Genomic DNA, 20,194 nt, shown 5'->3' on the forward strand with positions numbered 1-20,194 from the left:
AAAAATCAATGTATACATGCTTGAGATCATGGAAATGATGATATGTCAAAATGTCAGAGGGGCTGAAGGGGTAATGATAGAGTGTGGAAGAAAAGTCTCCCTTTGACTGCTGTACTTGGAAACTGAAAGGCTGAAAGTTTCTCACTAAACACTGTCTTTTACTTTTTGAAGCATTTGACATTCATTGTGCCTCAATACAGTTTTTTTTAAAAAGAAACCATTCCCCAAAGAAATCACAGAAATGATTCTTCCGTACCCAAATGAAAGTCACAATAAATTGGTTACTCTTCAAGTATATTTCAGCTGCATGTGAAGTCACATATGATAGTCAGATAATAAATTCAGTGATGAGAAAAATAAGTAATTGTGGAGTTTATATAGTGGATGCTGTCAGTGTCAGGTATGTCTAAAATTTTAAGATGAGTATATTTTGTACTGCAGATTTATAAAAAGATAAGTGAATGTCAAAGCTTTAACAAAGTTATCAGACTATGACTCCATTTTAACCCACAAAGTGAGTTCCAGATATTCTTGAAGCCTGAAAAAATACCTAAAAAAATAAGTATCATGAACTAAATATGTTTTAGACTTTTGTGTAGTATTTCAGATCACTTGCCTTTAGGTTCTGACTGATTCTTTTTCTTTTGCAGTTTATTTCCAAAAGGTACTTAAAAATATTAGCAAAAAAATTTCAGAAATTTTTGTTTCTAATTTGCCTGAGCTTAGAGAATTGTTTGATAACTTTTGAGACCTCTTTGTGACACCAGCATGGTTTTTACTTCCAAGTGTTTGTTCCAGCCATTGCAGGTAGGGTTAATCCATGTTGTGAAAGAGCTTCAAGTGTCCTCTTCAGACAGTTTGAATTTCCTTTGCTCTGCGCAAAGACAAGAACAGTGAGTGAAGATTTTCTCATTCAAAATTATTTCTCTGAGATCCATAAACTGAGTCTTCACTGTTAAATTAAAAAACCCCATATTTAAACAAACCTAAAACCCCAAAGAAACAAAAACCCCAAAAAACCAAATCCACATCCAACCCTATGTAAATGTAATGTACATTTATGAAAATATTATTGAAGTGGCAAAATTTAAATGCCCGACAACATTATGTTGATTTATAAATTGCCAACTTTTTCTTACAGTCCGTTGTCTGAATCATAGCTTGGAAGATAATTTTATTTCTACTCTTACAAAAAGTAGTACAGAGAGAAAGATTGGCCCTTTTATATTGGTTTAGGCATAGGAGCTGATAAGATTTTGTAAAATGAGTGTTTAATAATGTCTCTCTTCATGACCATGCAACTCATATCTACAGTTACAAAATACATTTCTTCCAACTTCAAAACTAGAAGAAATAGTCTCGTGGTACTTCTTATGGTTTATGTTACAATAACATTTTGGAGTCTCAGTAATGACCTCAGACTTCACTATGATGTGAGGTAATGGAAGAATAAAATAATAGATTTTGCTTATAGGAGACAAGGGGTTGATAACAGACAGAAGGGGGAAAGGGAATCTAATTTTCATCATAGTTATGGGCTGTGTTTCCTGCAAGACAACAACAGAATTTTAGTCAAACATTTTGTGACTTTTTTTTACTCAATATGATTTTGACTACATAACAGAATTTCTGCGTTGAATTGAATAGTTTATTTCTGTCAAATACAATATTCATGAGGGTAAGAAATAACAAAAGAGTTCAGTTTTCCATTTATAAGGAAAGCTTTTGAACCTTGCTTTGTACTGTAATTTCTTTGTTTAAAAATAGATACCTCTGAAAATGCTTTGAGAAATTGAAAGAAAAAATAACAATTTTGTTTGAGGTTTAAAGAATGATTTCAGCTAACAACTGTTTTTTCTTTTCCCCCTTTCTATAAACAACATTTTGACTCCCAAACCTCACCCTTCTCTTGCTTCTGCATATGATCAGAGTTTTAAAAAAGCATTTACCATCCTTATACAATATGGAAATACTACCCTTGTTTACACAGATACAATAAATCTAACCATGCCTAAAACTACGGTCTTTTTTCCTTTTTTTTTTTTTTCTCTGAAATGTTTATGTTACTGGCCAACAGGAGAAAGAAGATTCTAGTCTAACAGCCAGTAATTTCAATCATGGTTTGTACCTTAGGGGCTAACACAGTGATCAGCTGGAGTGAGAACACGACACAGCTACATGCCTAGAACTGCATTTCCTAGTGAAAAGACAATAAAACTCCATTGCTGGCCATTGTAGGTATCTGCCCAAGGCCTGCCTGACATGGAGCTAAGGATGAAACTGAAAATCAAAAAGACCAGATTTTGTCTGATAGAATAGGAACAGAACCACTGGAATCATTCAAAAAACATTAGCAAAGTAACAGGTGATCTATTCTAGTGGAGTTACAAGCAGATGCACAGTTTTTGAAAATGTGTATTTAATGACTCAGATGGAGGATGATGAAAATCTAATCATTTACCTGTGACTTCAGAGACATGGTTTGAACTGAGGCTGTGCAAATCCGACTATTTTAGCCTTAGGAGGGAGTAGATAAGTATCTGTCGTAAGAACCACAGGTGCATATTCAGTGGTTCATGACAGTTTTACAAGGAAGTCATGTTTAATTTTCTCAACATTTTTTTGATTGTTTGGTTTGGGTTTTTTTTTTTTTTTTTTTTTTTTTTTTCTGCACCAGATATGAATGTAAGACTAATTATTTCTGGATTTAGTCTCCTAGACTGATGAACTTCTACTAGAGTGATTTTATCAGGTGCCTACCTGACATTAATTTCTGATGGTTTGCTGGTGCTGCTTTTTTCCCCCAGACATGAAATTACCCTGACCTGCTGTTGTGATAGTTAAGGGCACCTGTGCATCTTTACTGTACCTTGCAAAGCTTTTCTGTAGCACCAAAGTCATAGTAGTCCCTTGGATCATCATCATCTGATCTTCTTAAATTCTCACAGCACTGTTAGCTTCTCTTTTAAAGATGGAAAACTCACAAATTATTAATAGATGATTCTGCTCTGTGTCCTCAGCAATTTTATCATTTATTTCAATGAGTAAAAGATCAGAAATTGAGAACTTGTTCCTGGTCATTTAAGTGTAAATTAAAATTTGATGGTCATTTCAATAAGATACCAATTGTAACTTGCTTTTCATAAATCAATTTCGATTTCTTGAAAAGTGAGTAAAATGTCATCCAAATACAGAGAAATAATAATGAAACTTTTTGAAACTAGGCATGATCAAAGGATAAAACTGTGTTTGGTCCCTCTTAACCTCAGTGAATCTTTTTTATTTGGCGTAAAGAATTTTGTGGTACTCATGCTGCTGTCAATTACAGTGGAGCTAAACTTGGCCATTTCAGTATAAATCATGAATAAGAAAAAACATGAAACATTAACTGGCTTGTTTAAATAGACTTTTCCATCTCAGCTTCAAGTACTGAAAGAATCTTGTTAATTTCTTCACTAAGAAATGGCTCAAAACATTCTTAAAAGGTCCTTTGGGTTCCAAAAAAAAAAAAAAACCAAAAAAAAAACCCCTTTAATAACACCTTCTATTTACTCTTTTTTAGTAATCAATCAGACCTCTGAGTTGTCATCATGTCTAAACATTTGCAACTTATCTCACATTTTGCACTCAGCAGTAAGTCTTCACAAAAGACTCAAGAGCTCCAATCTTGGACAAGCATAATTGAAAGCTGCAGTCCTGATTTGATTACAGCTGGTGACAAAAATTGGAAAAAGAAAAAGGTTAGCTTTTAACATGCATGAAGTTAAGCAGGAGTTCTAATTCAAATAATTGAATGCTAGCATGGTTCATTTACCAGGAGTTGCAGTTGTACCAGGTTTCTTAAAAATCTTTTTAAAGATATCTTTTACTGAGCTTAAAAGCAAGAATGTCTAATGTGAATTGTTTGACCATAAGCTTCCTTTTAGGCAACAAGCTATACAAGCTGTAAGTCGCCCAAAAAAAAAATTTCATAGCTACCCACATATAATTCATCCTGCTGTATGCAGCCCTAAGGTGACAATTATTTTTGAATTCCATAAAAAATAGAGGCCTGATATTATGGCTAACACTGAATAGATGTTTTTTTCCTTCTTACTGCCTGGAGAAGACCTCATGGCTGATAAAAATATGCCACCTCTAATATTTGTTCCTATTCCCAGGCTCTATTTTCAGCAAGATTTTGCATTATACAATCTGATACAGCACTAGATTTTTCCACAATAAAAAAAAGTCACTTTATCTGGGGCTAAAATGATTGTATGGGTTATACTTCCCTTCTGTACTTGGGTTCTCTCTTGGGTTACCAGTGTTACTGCACCAGGGTGTGAGGATGGGGACAGCAGCAATAATTTTACCTAAATGTCCATATATTTTCTAGGAGGAAAATTAATTCAAGTGTGACTTTGTAACACTTTTGAAAATTTGATAGAAAGACCTTACATTCAAAGCAATTGAATGTATAGTATATTTTGAAAGATACAATGATATGATGTATTTTAATAACATTATTTTCAAAGTTACATGGAAAAATGCTCCTTTTTAACAGCATCTTCTTGTTTCATAATGCTGTCAAGGAAAAGATGCTTAACTATAGGAGAAGTTTAAGGGCTGATCTATATCAAAAAGGACAATTTCAGCACTCCATTTTAAAGATAATTATAAAACTAAAAATGATTATTTTATTGTAATCAAATAGTCATCTGCCTGAAATTTTCTCACAGTTTCTCACATGGAGAGTCGATCATATATGTGTTATTCACAAGCTGGTTTGGACTCTTAATGGTCTGAGTAGCAGTCTAAAACAGACACATGCCCTGTATCTTGTATCCTCCAGGTCAATCCTGAATATCTGGCAGATCTAAGCAAACACACAGTGCTCCACTGTCCTTTTGAAATTCCATTATGGCAGTGCTGCATACCTTGACATAACACGATTCCTTAAAAAGGCACTAAAAGAGCATGAACTTTCTTGCACTCCCACAACTAGAAGCAAAGAGAAAAGCAAAGTTGTTCAACAGCTAGTTTCTCCTTGATTGTTTAATTTCTAACATCAATAAAGTTTTCAGCTTTTTACAAGGTATAATATGAAGTCAGCCCACTCCTAAGTTCTTTAAAAAGATAAAATAGAAAAGATAAGGAAGCTTAGACAGATAATTACTTCCTGAATTTTTGTGTCAAGGTACTCGGAAACTTTGCAGAATAGCCTAATGATGAAAAAGCTCTTGCAGAAACCTTTACATTCATTAGTGCTAACACAAGTCGTTTATTAATGGGTAAATAGTATGGCTGTATAGATTTTTATACAGCTTCTAAACCTATAAGGAACCACATCCTCTCTTAGAATAAATTTTCACAGCACTGCAGGTTTGATGCCCACTCACCAGAAACAGCTTGAAAAATAAACAATTAAAAGAAAAAAAGATGTCAGCGGTTTACACTGTCACAGTTCAGAAAAATCTGAGCCAGCACTGTGACTTTAGAAAATTTTGCAGAGTCTAACTTATGACTTTCATAAATGAAGCTTTAAATTTCTGTTCTCTTAGGACTGACTAAAATTGAGTTGAATTTCTTGAATGCTCATGTAAGCTTATTTTTAATCCATGCATAGAAATAATCATATCAAACTCCTTCTATAATCACACAAGGTCTATATTTGTGCCTGTTTGCATGGTTATGCACAGATAAATTGTGATGGGAACTTTATGTCTCCAAGAGCCATAAGATATGAGTATGTAATACCTTAAGAGTACGAATGGAAATTTGAATCTTCCCCAGTGTACAATAGGGCTAGTTCAGGTCAACAATGAACGGCTACTTCTTCCCCAGTCCCAGATAATACAAGATCAGAAGTCAATTGTGCCACAGAAAAATATGTCCCATGGGGAAAGCAAGTACTGTAACATTTGGCACTACATTTTTTTGGTTTGTTTTATTTTGAATTCCACGAGAAGCATATATTCTGACACTTTAAAGACACTTGCCAATCCAGGCACCACTTACAAGGGATAACAGGTAAAACAATCAGTCATTCATTAGCAGTTTGTATTAATCCAGAGAACTAAAGAATTCATAAAAACTGCATCAAACCAACTACAAATAAAGAATTCCATTTAGGAAGTTGCAATTCCTTCATGGATATGCTGGTTTATACTGTTATGTGCACTGGGTATCCAGAGCATTTTGTGTATCGGTGGGTATCCAGTGCATCAGCAGTCAGAAAAGGCTCGCCCAGAAACTGCTGACATAGTTTAGCTGCCAGTGAAGAGTTTTGTCTCGAGGCACTACAGCTGGAAAGAGATGCAGAGATGCACAGGCTGTTTGCACACAGGGCTGACTTGGTTTATGGAGTCCCAGCTGCCCTGGTTTGCTGTTTCCCCCCACTCTGTCTGCCTGAGTGCATCAATGCCCCGACCTAGCCACTGCAAAAAGGAGTTCAGAAAACTTTGTGTTTCATCTTGGGCTTGACTGTACTTTGTTGGGTAGATGTGTCCAAATGAGATGAACTGAGCAGCACCCTGGGCTGCACATACGAGCCAGCAGGCATTGTGTTTGAAGGCAATTTGAGATAACCCTGTACAATAAGTGGGCTTTACATACTGCAGAATTTCAGCTGACTTCCTGTGGTATCACATATTATATTCACATTAAAACCAAATGAGCTCATCATGATTAATGTTACTACAATAGATACTGAAGGAATTAAAAACGATTACCCACTCATTGTAAAGGGTTGCTGATAATTAGGGCTATTACACAAAAAGGTACATTTTAAGCAATCACCACAGTTAATTTATTCAGCATTATATTATTCAGTGCTGATAACAATGTGTTCTCTTGGCACTCCTGTGGTTCCACATGTGTGTCCATCAATAACCCATTGTACTGTGCCTTCACTGGTTGAGCATCAAGTCACAAACACTTCAATAATGTGCTACCTGTTGCGAGCATTTATTATGCTTTTTTAAAGTTATTTTTCTAACCTTTAGCAAAACATAGCTATAGAAACCATTTTCAATGTTTGGATCATGATGCAAAGTTAACTTTAATAAGTATTTTATTGAACAAAAGGAAAATGGGTGCTTAATATATATGGGTACTTCTGTGTATAAAACAGGCCTGTAAGCTTACAAATCAGAAGTTCAACCAAACAAACCACTGCTCATTTCATCTCATTTATGGATTACCTTCCATATTCTTTCTCACCATTTGATGCCTTTTTCTCATATTTTAACTGAAATCAAGGCAAGAGGTGCATTTTCTAGTGTCTGTGAGCAGATAATTCAGAAATATCAGTCCTGATATTGACAGGCCCAATGGGACAATGTTCAGATTTCACATAATGTTTGACATGACAAAGGAGATTGTTTAAGCCTCTTCAGTGTGTCTCAGTTATGCCTGATTGCATGAGACAAATTCAAGGTCTGAGGATAGCTGCCATATAAGCTACCAGATTAAGGGTTCGCATAATATTTTAACAAATAGCAAACCACACCTTTGGTAGGCACCATCCCATAACAACCCATGAGTAGACTACAGAAGACAGAGCCTTTAGTGGGTCTGGCACTGCTGCTATCAACCTTCCATTGATTTACTGCTATTTATTGTTGGTAACACTGGTTTCATGTTGCCTACCTTTCCTAAAAACAAACACGAAACAAAGCCCCACTAACAATGAAAAAAGCCACATTTTTTTTTTCTTTTAATACAGAATTTAATGTGTCACTTAACATTCTCCCAATGAAGATTAAGACTATTATTTGGTTTAAATTTAGGCATATGCTTAATCAATTTCCTGAATCAGAGCATTAGGAGTTAGACAAAATTTTTAATACTTTCTTTTCTTAAGGACTGCATGGTTTGCCCTTTAGGTAAGACTTCTTTTTTATTTAGTGGAAGTATAAATCACATTTATAAATGTCCTTTCACTTGCATAACTGTCATATATTTTTCTCTTCTTTTGTATTTTTGACAGTTTTAACTTGTACAAAGCATCTAGAAATCATGTTTTCAACAAATGTATTCACCTGTGGATGATAAAATGAAAGAGGTGGAGGCTAATAGTACTGAATTATAGGGTGGCAATTCAAAGCTATGAAAAGAAAGTCTTGAGGTCTGCTGAGTGCCATATCCATTAAAATGTCGGTTTTCAAAACTTGATAAGAAGTAGAATGTCAGCACTCTGCTTGCTCTTGTCCCCAGTGATGCTGACAAACATACACCAGTCTGGCATTAAGTGTGGAACACTATTTTTGCAGGCTAGTTTATATACTGGGAATGGTGGCTTGGCTTTCTGTGAAAGAACACAACATTACAGGTTTCAACATCACATTAACAAGTCCCCATTTTTTTCATCAATAAACACTTTATTCCTGGCAATATTAATAAGTTTCAATGCTGTAGTTGTTTTCTCTAAGTGAAAGAACATATAGTTTTATTAGAATTCTTAAAATATGCTTTCTAGTATTGTAAGATCAAATAGTAATAAATCCTGAATCAATGATGGGAAGCTGATCCTTTGGTGATGCAGTTTAACATTTCTCACTTGGATACATTTATCTCTGCATCCATCTATCTATCTATCTATCTATCTATCTATCTATCTATCCATGCAGTCGGCATACTATTTAATCAGAGTCAAAATTTGAATATTTTCATCTATGGACTTCAGATTTTAGCTAAATTCTCAGTTTCAAAAAACTGAAATATGGATTAATATCTATTTTGTCTAATTTAGTCAAAGACTCAAGCCAGGAACAAAAGGTATCTTAGGATAGAAAGGACAGGTTTTCAATTGCACTGTTTGTCAGAAAGGGCTGTCCATTTTTTTGCCTTGTATATATATGAATGTTAAAACAACTGCAGAATCCTAAAGAACTCCAGCATTCCCACACTGCTCACTCAGTAAGCTTTCTGAAGGCATCACAACGGAGCAGGGTGTCTTGTTTTGTACTGTCAGTGTTACTATAGACATCACCTCAATGTCTATTTGCATCTTTCTTCATTCTTAATGTCTTATCTGATGTTTGCAGAAATCAATGGAGTCAGTGGCTGAAAGGGTGTCTCCGTCTCTCTGGGTGCCTCCCAGTGAACCCCGTCCAGCCCCGGGTCGGCAAACAGCGGGGGGGCAGCCCCGAAGTGACCGACAGCGGGGGGACACTCTCTGGTGCCCCGAGGGTACTGAGGGCAGCTGGGCTGGTCACCTTTGCATCAAAAGAGACGCTGGAGACATCAGTGGAGGGTAAAAGGCCGACTCTGAACAGAGGCCGGTCCAAGGTTTATTCGGAGGTCCCCAGGGGCCCCACACACCTCAGTGATGCCCCGTGCTCAGAGTGAGACAAAGGAATCTCAAGGCTACATTTAAAGGGGGGGAGGAAACCGAGGGGAGATACATTTGCTGACCAATAAAGACCCTCCAGGGATGCAGCCTTAGGGATGGATATTTGGGATCGCATATAACATCATCTTTGGAGGGCTGAGCCCTGGCTTCGGGCTAATCACTCGACGGCTTTGACCGAAAGATCTAGATAGAAGGGATGGGATGCTGAGTGACTGACAGAGAGCCAGGGCAGGGATTTGGGGGATGATCTCAACACAGGAGAATGGTTACACAGGTAGAGGAAGGGGGTACAAAAGGGGTACATCATCTGGGGAGAATAAGGGGATACAAAATCAAAACTATTACAAAGTATTACAAAGTATAAAAGCACACTGCAACAAAAGGGGATGCCATTTTTCGAGCCCCAGTTCTTGTTAAAATGAAGTGTGGAGGCTGGGAAGGAGTGAAAGTTGGTTGCTTGACAGGATTTTGGTTTCAGTTTGTTAAAATATTCTGTGAGGAAGAAGAGAGATCAGCCAGTGCTTTGGTTTGAGCACTGGTGTGCTACCCTCTGCTCAGGACCCCATGCCCTACTTAAACAGGGAAAGGTGCTTTACCACTATTGCAGCTAGGTCAGAGAAAGGTAAAGGAACCTCCTCAGTGAAAATGTGTTGTGTAGTTTGCAGAAAATACATTCCTAAACTTAATTAAATAGAAGCAACCCTCTTGTATTGCAGAATTTAAAAGCAAGCTATTTATAAATATGTACTTACAGCAAACCTTATTTGAGGAGATACTACAATTTCTTTACTAATGATGCTTTGTCGTTGTATGCTTAAATGCTCAGATCTTTATTTTTCTTTTAGCACATTGTTTCCAAGCTGAATTCATTCCAGCTTTGCAGATTTCAAGTGAAGACATTTTTGAGGCATTTGAGTGCAAATTAAGTGTCTGCAGAATGACAGCAAATGAGAGCACTGCTTCATCCTGCTTCAATAAATTTATAAATGAGTGAATACACATTTTGCCAACATTTACATATACATACCCACACAAGCACACACAATCACCTTCAGTGTAAGAATATGTATGAGCAATTTCAACAGAAAGAATAGTTTATTCTGGAAAATAATAAATTGTTGAAATGAAAGGCTCTGAACAAAAACATTTCACAGCCAAATAGAGAGGCCCTCTGTGTTGACCACTTATTCAGCAGCAATCATTTGTGCAAGTCAAATTTCTGACTGGACTATGGATTTACAGCAATGGATATTGAAACAATGCCACCCACTACTACAGAGCTGTAATAGTCCAGTAGAATTTGTAAAGAAGTTCTTTGCCCACAGAAATCTTTGAAAAACAATCTCTTTAGAAACAAATCCATTTGCATAAGATGTTTTCTTCTTCATAAGTAAAGACATTTGCATGAAAAAAGTCTTTTATTTTGAAGAGTCCTGATATTCCCATAGTTTATTTCTTTATTTGAAGTCATAATTCCTGCTTTGTGACATCATTGTTGATTACAGTGAAAATGGCTATTATTGAGGAAACAGAGACATTAACTGTAGTCCTGCTGAGTCTGGGAGTAGGGGGAAAGGAGAGTTAACTTTCAGTAGATGCACTTTTTTTCACTTGCTAGCATTTCTGCATGGTTTTTTTGCTTTGACAACAATGTTTTCCAATGCATTGCGTTCAGCCTCCTGAAAAAAACTTTTATGTGTGTAGGTGGGAAGTGAGCAGAAAGATATGTATAAAGAAAACCAGGTATTCATAATTGTCTCCCCATTGTTTATTAAAATAAATAAATATATAGACACAATTTGCTCATTTTTCATTAAGCCAAAATGACACAGAAAGAGACTGACAATGAGATCACAGATCAGATATTGAGCATAATGATGAATTTTGCTGTAATTCTGGATGTCATTCAAGTATTGATGAAGGATTGTCTAAAGTAGAGTCAACAAATGCTTTATGGCAATACTGATTAAATGTTTTGGTTTTAACTCTCTCCTTAATTTAGAGTTTTTGACCATCAGAAAAGTTTCAGATTGGTTGCAACATTTTGTAAATAGGTCCTTGCCATGAACTGTCCACTTAATGCCATGACAATGGGTAGAAGAAACTGAAAACTTTTCCTCATAGACCAGCATTTTTTTCTGTTTGGAAACATATATCCATTCAACATGTTCATATTACTCAAAACATGGGACTACAACTGATGGCAAAAGGTTACAATATTGGCCTATTTTGAGGGTTTAGCAAGGCACATATTGTACATTTCTGTATATAGTTGGCTTCTGCTAACAAAGAAGTTAATATTTTCTATTAACACATCCTCTGTTAACACAGTGGGCAGTAAAGGACAGTAAAGTCATTTCAGGTATTAATGTAACTGAATCCCGTTTGTAAATTGATTACATTCCCTCTGAAAGGCAGATATTTTTCCTGTAATACTCTTAGTCGAAAACAGAACAAAGTGATTTCCTGATTTCTGTGTTGCTGATGTCATTTAGCAGAAATCCCTCCTTTCCTACCCTCAGCCTTTCCAGTGTAGTCATTCAGAGCAATAGCACTGTTGATTTCCCATTCTTTTTCCAAAGCCAGGGATGATGCCCCAGGTCAGTGTGTCACTTACAGGGTCCTGCAAAGAGGGTCCCCTTGCCAGGCATGGTTTGCAGCTGCCCTGAGGTTAATAAAACCTTTTCAGAGGTTGGCTACCTACTTTAGAGAATATCTCATGTTCTACTACCTTTTAGATCCAAATTATTACTCTTAGAAGGAACTGCAACATGATGTATAAAAATATCAGCCTGGATACAGGTAGACACTGTTTCCACTGTACTTCATTTTTCCAGATAGACCTGCCCTCAGTCTCCTCTCATGGGTTCTCTTTTCCCTCAAGGAAGTTATTAGTTATTCTTTATGCCTGTTTTGGTTTAAATTCATGTTTATTCACTGATATTATGAATACTTTCAGAACACCATGAATGAGTGCTCTGTGCATGAGTGCACGTACTTGCACGGTAGAAATAGCTTTCTTGATCATCCTGGAATTATGTCTGTTTGTTTCACAGCCACTTTAACTAATCTGCTCAGACCTGTCTCCATGACAAGTATTCAAAATTCAAATTACTGTTGTTAAACACTGATTATTTTATTTTTAAAGGCTGCTTATAAAGATCAGTCATCAATAAAGGCACAATTTTGGCAAATTTAAAAAAGTACATTTCAAAGAAAAAAGAAAAAAGGAACTGCAAAGATATTTGGTAGGTAATGCATTTATAAAATGAACTTGAAAAAGCATTGTGAAATGTCCTGAGATGCAGAAACAGAATCATATTGCTCTTGCATGCACTAACTGGTGATCCTCAGGAAAACTGAGGAGTAGGGAACTTGAAAAGGGAATCATAATTTCTGGCACAGGTAATAGGAAACCCCTTCTCCATTGTTGCTTGGTGAAATCATTAGATATTGGTGTTTCTCCAGGGCAGTCTGTGGTACTTGTCAGTCTCACATCATTAATCAGTGACAAATTTTTCACAAATCCTTAATCCCATGTTAATTCCAATAACTTTGCAGGGAGCTGCCAAAAATTACTTATTGTTCTGTTAATCATTACTAATAGGAACAGAGCACTGCCTTGAATTTCTTCATGAAAACCATACTAATTAGAAATGTCTGAATACATAGAAGTCCTCAGAGATTAATTTATTCATCATAATCAGTTAATCACTTTTCCTTTACATAATTAGACAGCTCCTGGTGGAGAGGAAGACCCCTAAGTTTTCTTAGAAAGAAGTAGACTGTAAACTGACATTAGAAGAGTTATATTTTCCTTTGTGGGCATAGACATTAGTACAGGTGGAGGGTTTTTTCCATTCACCACAAATGAAATCTCAAATCAGAAACATTTTTTAAAAATGTGTTTTCTAAAGCTGCATCAGATGATGTTTTCTACAGGCTTGTCCTTCAGCTGTCCACTGGGACTAGGCTCAAAGATTGCTGAAGAAACTGGCAAAGTTTTAGTATTGATGGGTCCAAGCAGAAAACTGCTCACTTGGCATGTAGAGGGACATACAGAGACAGTCCAAATATTTAACCCTCTTGCATATTTCACAAGCTGAGCTTTTCTTAAGCCCACAAGAGATGTTCATATGCCCTTCAAATGATAGCAAAAGTATCCCCATAATTTACCTGAGTGGATCTCTTTTTAAGTGCCCTGATAATCCGTTTTAAGAACACTCTTGTATCACAAGTAAGGATTTACTAAGAAGGAGGGCTAACAAGGAAGCTGTCCCATTAACATTCTCTTTCAGAGAATGAATTCTCTACCTTTTGATCTGGAAAAATCCCAGGAATTAAATTACCCAAAGGACCCTGTGTGCCAGGGTGGCAAGCGCTGTGGTTTTTAATGTCCTTTATTGCACATTGATTTATCTAATTATGCTGACCCATTACAAGCCACTGAGAGAGTATAAACACTAAATGCTCTAGAAATGAGTGCTCTGTACTCTTTGCTTACTGCTAACTGTTGAAATAGACTGGAGAGTAGAGAAACATCTCTTCCCTCTCTCTTGAATATTTGTAGAGCAAAGCACACAGTCTTCTCCAGTATTAATATTTTAGAAGATAACTCCTGTAGTATGTCTCAGTTCTGTCAACCACTGAAATGAACTGCAAGATAGAGCCTTTGCAACATAATGGTGACAGATGTGTAGCGTAGATACTTGTGTAAATCAGGAATTTATCCCAAAATGATGTGCTATTCCCAGCAACTGCGATACCATCTAGTGTCTTCTAAATAATTATAATCTCAAAAGGCTTGTTTTACAATAAAACATATTGCCTATTAGGCAAGCTTGAGATTGGCAAAGTCTGTGGCTAAATAAAACACATTCTGTGCCATCTTATCCTTGTTTTATTGTCTTGACAGAAGGTCCATGGAGGGATGAGGAAGAAAGTTGTCAGGTGGAATTTTGCACATTGCTTTTGGGATTTTACAGATGGTATTAGCTAATGATCAACTTTTAAATGTTTCTAAGATGTGAGCTTATGGAATAAAAAAAAGGTGGTGCATACATACACATATCAGGTCAAATATCTGAGTGCCTAAAATTCTATAAGAAGAAGATGACAGAATCTTATAGCTACTGATGAAGAATGAAAACTATTTAAGTCTGATGTTTGAGATACCTGTTTGAGGTACTGAGCTTCCTGACTATTTGGGTGCTCTTCAAATTTCAGTGATTATGTCAATTAAAACAGACATTTAATAGTGAAAATATTAACTAAGTGATCATGACAAAAAAAAAAGGGAATTGGTTCCATGTATTTTTTTCAATGTCTGTGTACAGATACAGCTTCTGCAGACTTACACTGCCTTTATCAATGCTGCAGAGCCAGTAAAAGTCAACTAGTCTCAGTTTTTCAGATTTCTGCCTGCATTAACTGCCTGTTTATGGTATTTGAGTACTACAGAGCTCTCAAAACCTATTTAGTATAAAAAGCAAAGGAAGAATAAAGGATTTTCCTAATCCTCTACAATATCCATGTTCAGAAAGTTTCTGTGGATATTTAAAATCTATCGATCTTTACAAAATATTTGTTTTGCAAAGAAATGGGAAGCAATTCAGAACAAATTGTTGTCATTTTTTAAATCACAGCAAGTATGCAGTTATAGAAAATGGCTACAGCACTCTGATGTTCACTGTGTTTCTCTTAGAGTGTAATGTTACATCACCTTTCCTCTTGAACAGTAAATGCAGCGAGAAAATGAAGAAACAAACACAGATTCAAAGACCTATATTAGGCAGCAGTTAAACTCATAGCCATCAAAATCATTATAAAAATCTGGGAAAGCATGATAAAGTTATAAGTGAAATTATGAAATAATTTTAAAAATATTTTATTTGCTCCCCTTTACATTTTTAATAGAAGCCTTAAGATTTTAGTAAAATCATTTAGTAGAAATTACTTGGATTAACAGAAAACCAAATGAGAATGCTTGTCCTAGGCCCACACCAATCCCATTAAAAAATCCCAAACAACACAAAAAAATAAACCAAAAAACAAAGCCAAAGCAAAGAGAGCTGGATTGTTTCTCCTTTGTGCCTTTATTTTAAGCTCATGCATTTCCCGGTTTTCATGTGAGCAGTGTCCTGTGTGGCTGTCCCTGTAATTTGATATTTCCATTTGCAAATGAGAGAGTTTCTGATTGCCCAGATAAGCTTAGGTATGTTCCAAGTAACTGTACAGTCATTTAACCTCAGCAAAAGTCAGAGTATTTGGAGGTTTGTGATACTGAGAATGATTTAAAAATTAAGGCTTTGTTTGACTGTGGCTAATAAAAGTATTTTAACCTGCCAAGTTTTGGTTTTCTTTGAATCTTTTTAATGGTGTAAGTCAGTTCATGCAGTGTTTGAATCCATTTTTACTCCCTCACTGGATAAGAAGCTGCAGTGCAAAGGTACAGGGTTATCATACTATTCCCTAGGAAAGAATAAACAGTGTCCTGAATAATCTAAAGGGCTCTTATTCCTGACCTTGTTGAACTTCTTAGTGGCTTGTTTTCCATTAAAATATTTCACCAATTTCACTCTTTTATGTTGCCAACAAGGATGTTAAAACAAAAAAGCAACTATTTCCTATGCTTGATTGAATAATGGAATGTAAGTGAAACTGACATAAATATAATTTATTAACCTACATTTTATTAACTATATCTTGCTAATACTTGCAATTTCTGTAAATAAAAGTTTTATACTCTTTTTCATACTCTTCTCCTAACCCAACTAAAATTCTTGATAAGGAGATCATTAAAGTAAGGGGAAAAAAATCCCAAAAAATTTAAAACTGGATTTTGAAGAGAAAGTATTTTCTAGCATATTTTGTAGTCTAAAGTTTTTAGCATATTTTTTTAGCATATTTTCTAGTCTAAAGTTTTCCTCTTTATAACCATCCACAAAGCCCACTGAGCATGTAAAATCCTGTAGCTAACTGCATATTGCTCTGAACCTATATTAGCAAAGCTCTGAGAGAAATGAGCCTTTAGAACAACCAGTGACTGGCACTTACAAAATCGTTCTCATGACCCCCAGTGTGAGGTGGGACAGATCTGACCTTTCTTTCACGTCAACAATAGTGTTGTTACCCAACCAATGTGCAAATGGATAAGAAAATTCTCATTCACTTGAAGCACATTTTCTTTGCATCATTTCAGGAAATGCTTGAACTTTTCACCCTTGTTTGAAGTGGGATCTACTCTGTCTCTGCCACTGCTTTGAGAATCTGTTCATTTTTCTGCTCTCTGTTATCATAAGAAGCATCTTTCTGATTATACACTAGATTTTTTCCAATATAATTTTAAAACTAGCATAAACTAGGGGAAGGGAGACTCATTGTAGCACAAAGCCATCAGAAATACTGTATTTTATTTGCCTTTTAATACAAGAACACCCTCAGAAGAAGTAACAAGAGAAAAAAATCTTGTGCTGGTTAAATCATCAGGGGTTGGTGTTGGGGAGATCTAGACAAACCTCCAAATATCTGAAAAGACACATCTATAGAAATGTATTGAGAGGGGCTGACTTAAAACCAGGTGTCTCTGAACAGAAAAATAGAGATCATTCTGATGTTTTCATAAACATACTTCATAATGATGATGTTTTCTCTGGGTGAAGAACAGAAGTTATAGTTAAAATAGCATAGAAACACAGATTATCTATTAAATTGCATGCTGCTTCCATGGGACAATTACGTTCCAGATTTTGCTTTGCCTGATTTAGAACAAGCACCAAAGTCTTACAGGAAAAATCACTTTTGTTCTCTTCTACAGCACTTGTTTTACCCACAACAAATATTTACACTCTCAGAAAAAGGCCACAGCCTGCTAGAAAATCAGGTGGGTAGACAGCTCTGAACCTTGTATTCCAGCTCATCTTTTAATTAGGCATAATTTTCTTAAGCACTCCTTCTGAGAGTTTTCTGGTAATTTCAGTGTACTTTTTGAATATTTTACATAGGTTTTGTATCTCTGTATAGCTCTTAAAATTTTGAATTAATCAAAATTTCTATTCTTTAGCCTGCTTGTCATGTGCATAACCTCTGCCTTCATGCTTGCTTCTGTCCATGAATGCTATCTGCACTGGCAGACATGCTAAAAAGCATATGAAGAAAACCCAAATAATTAAAAGAGAAATTATTGCTTGAAGGGCAGGATATGATATACTGTGGACAGGCTACTGCCTGTTAACCTTGGAATTTCTTCCTTTCCTGTTTCAAATCCCCTTAGGAAAATAATTTCCTACCTCTGTTACCTGTTTTTTCTCCCAACCTATGTGTTGTCTGTGTATTTCTCAGGAAAAGGACTGTCTCTTATTATTTATATGAATACTGACTAGCCTAATTATGCCCACTCCTGGATAATACAAATAATAATCACTAGAAACTGGCATATCAGTGGTCCCAATTACTATGGCTGCTTTCACCTAGTTCCCATTATAATATTTTAAAATACATTAATTCAGAAATTTCTACTACTTTATTATGTAATTCAACGTATTTTTCAAGAATATAACTTCTGAAATAGTAGAAAGGTATACATGCAATAAAAATAGCATATGGTGACTATATAATACTGTTAAGATTTTTATTATATTTGTCTTTATGTACTTTGAAATATTTGATGCATCTGTGGAGGTAAATATTTTTATACTTACATACTTATCAAGTCAGATAACCTGATGTCTGAATTTAGTGATAACATCCATCATTATGAGTTAAAAGAAATAAGAGACTAGCACAAAGCAACAAATGTGTTGTTCTTTTGTCTCCTTGCAGAAACAGGAGAATATGCAGTACACTTAAATTTTAAAGAAAAAGAACATATTTGTATCTCAGGAACAGGAAACTGTGTGGTGAAATAGGCCAGATTTGACTCATGGTTTTATTTCCCATCCTATGTATTATTATGTAGCAAACCCACTATCATAAAATAGTCTGATAAAATCTGTAGAACTCAACATTATCCTCACTCGTTTCACCTTTATTTTCTCTGTTAAAAAAAAAAAAAAAAAAAAATTAGCTTTGTACTAGGAAATTTCTGGGCAACACTATAAATTCAGATAATACAGAAGTTTTGCAACACAACACCAAAACTGAAGTGACAATATTAAAAACTGTCATGTACATGCTTTATAAACATCCTACATTGATAATTCAGTAAAAATTAGTAATCTTAAATGTCTCAAGCTGAAAATGTCAATGAAGTTCAGAAACTAAGAAGTAATGTATGACAGTTTTGTTGAGTAATTTTTCTCCGTGGACCAATCTATCTGCAACCCCAAATTCACTTCACATTTCACATGACTGGAGTCTAAGTGTCCCTGGGAAAGCTCAGCATTAAATATCCTAAGATGGTCAGCTGGTTTTGAGAAAAATACTCTTAAAGTAAGGTTTCTGGCTCTTTTTTACAATACTAGACATTGTATTGCTTGAATTAAATTTTTACATGTACATATATATATATATATATATATATATATATATATATATACATACACATAAAACTACTGTTGGTTTTAATGAAAAATGACAAAGTCTTACAATGTGAATTAGAACAGTTAGTTTAAAATGCTGTCTGAGTTCCTCTGTTATGTGATGAGTTGCTGGTAAAAATAGAGAGATGGGATGTTCAGCATTTTGAAAACAATGGTTAGGCTGAAAATTTTTCTAGGTCCCCTTGTGCTCAGCCTGGTATCAGCAGAAGTTAACACGAGTCTGCAACTAATAGTTTTCCTGTATCCTCCTTTGGAAAAAAGCCTTCCAGTCCCAAGCCTGTCCCTGGTGAATGTCAGTGTTAATTGCCAGAGGCAGAAAGGAGGCTTTTGGCATTAAAAAACACATGGTGCAAAGGTTCTTCAAAATCTAAGTGCTGAATGAAATACCAGCTAAGAAATTGCAAGACATGAGATAATTGATATTTTGGTATCTAAAATGGTATACTCAAAAATGGAAATCCAGACTACTCTGAAGAAGTCTTCCTAGATAAATGCTGTCCTTCAGAACTTATTTTTCTTCTATCTTTCTGGTCCAATTCATTTTACAGTCTTTCTAAAGACTGACCAATTTCAACAATGACAGCTAACCACATTGATATTTTAGAGGGTGTTTTTAAGAGCTAAAAGGAGGAATATCAGGTATGTAGGAACTTTGTTCAGCAGCTCCTCTCTGTCAGCTGCTCTCAGCTATATCCTCAGGCATCCTGGGTTTGTTTTTTTCCTCCTCTGATGGATGTTTCTTCCACTGTGTATTACTGATGTGCCTGTCTGGAAGGGTTTGATTTTATTCTAGTTTGGGGTCAGGTATCTGTTTTCTCAGTATCCAAATTATTTTCTGGATTTAGGCTTGGTTTTGTTTGGGTTTTTTTTAACTTTAATTTGTTTAATGAAGTTCATATGTCAAACCAGTGATGCTAGAACCTAGAAACAGCTTGGGATTTCTAGATAACAGCACTCTGTTCTGATTTCTATGAATCCAGAGATACATGCAGATAATCAATAACAAAGATCCACTTTTATTTTTGTTTCTCCAGCCCTGTTCTTAGTCTTCATTGCAGAACTACAGATTTTGTGAGTGTGTTTTCTTCTTTTCCTCTTGGGAATAATAATTACACAATGTCATTTTTCCTTCTTGCAGGTCTAATGTTTATAGGTTGACACTGCATCTTATATTGGTCTTAGTCTGTAAAAGCCTAGGGATCCTATTGCAAGTTTAGATTTCAATTAATACTCTCAAACAGAGCTAAAAATAGTAGCTGTCATGTTATATTCTTTCCCAGTAGGATCCAAATGTCCTCCACTGCCTCTAAACCACAGT

This window comes from Onychostruthus taczanowskii, unplaced genomic scaffold (assembly GCF_017590055.1).
Source record: "Onychostruthus taczanowskii isolate IOZ18803 unplaced genomic scaffold, ASM1759005v1 scaffold7, whole genome shotgun sequence".
NCBI lineage: Eukaryota > Metazoa > Chordata > Aves > Passeriformes > Passeridae > Onychostruthus > Onychostruthus taczanowskii.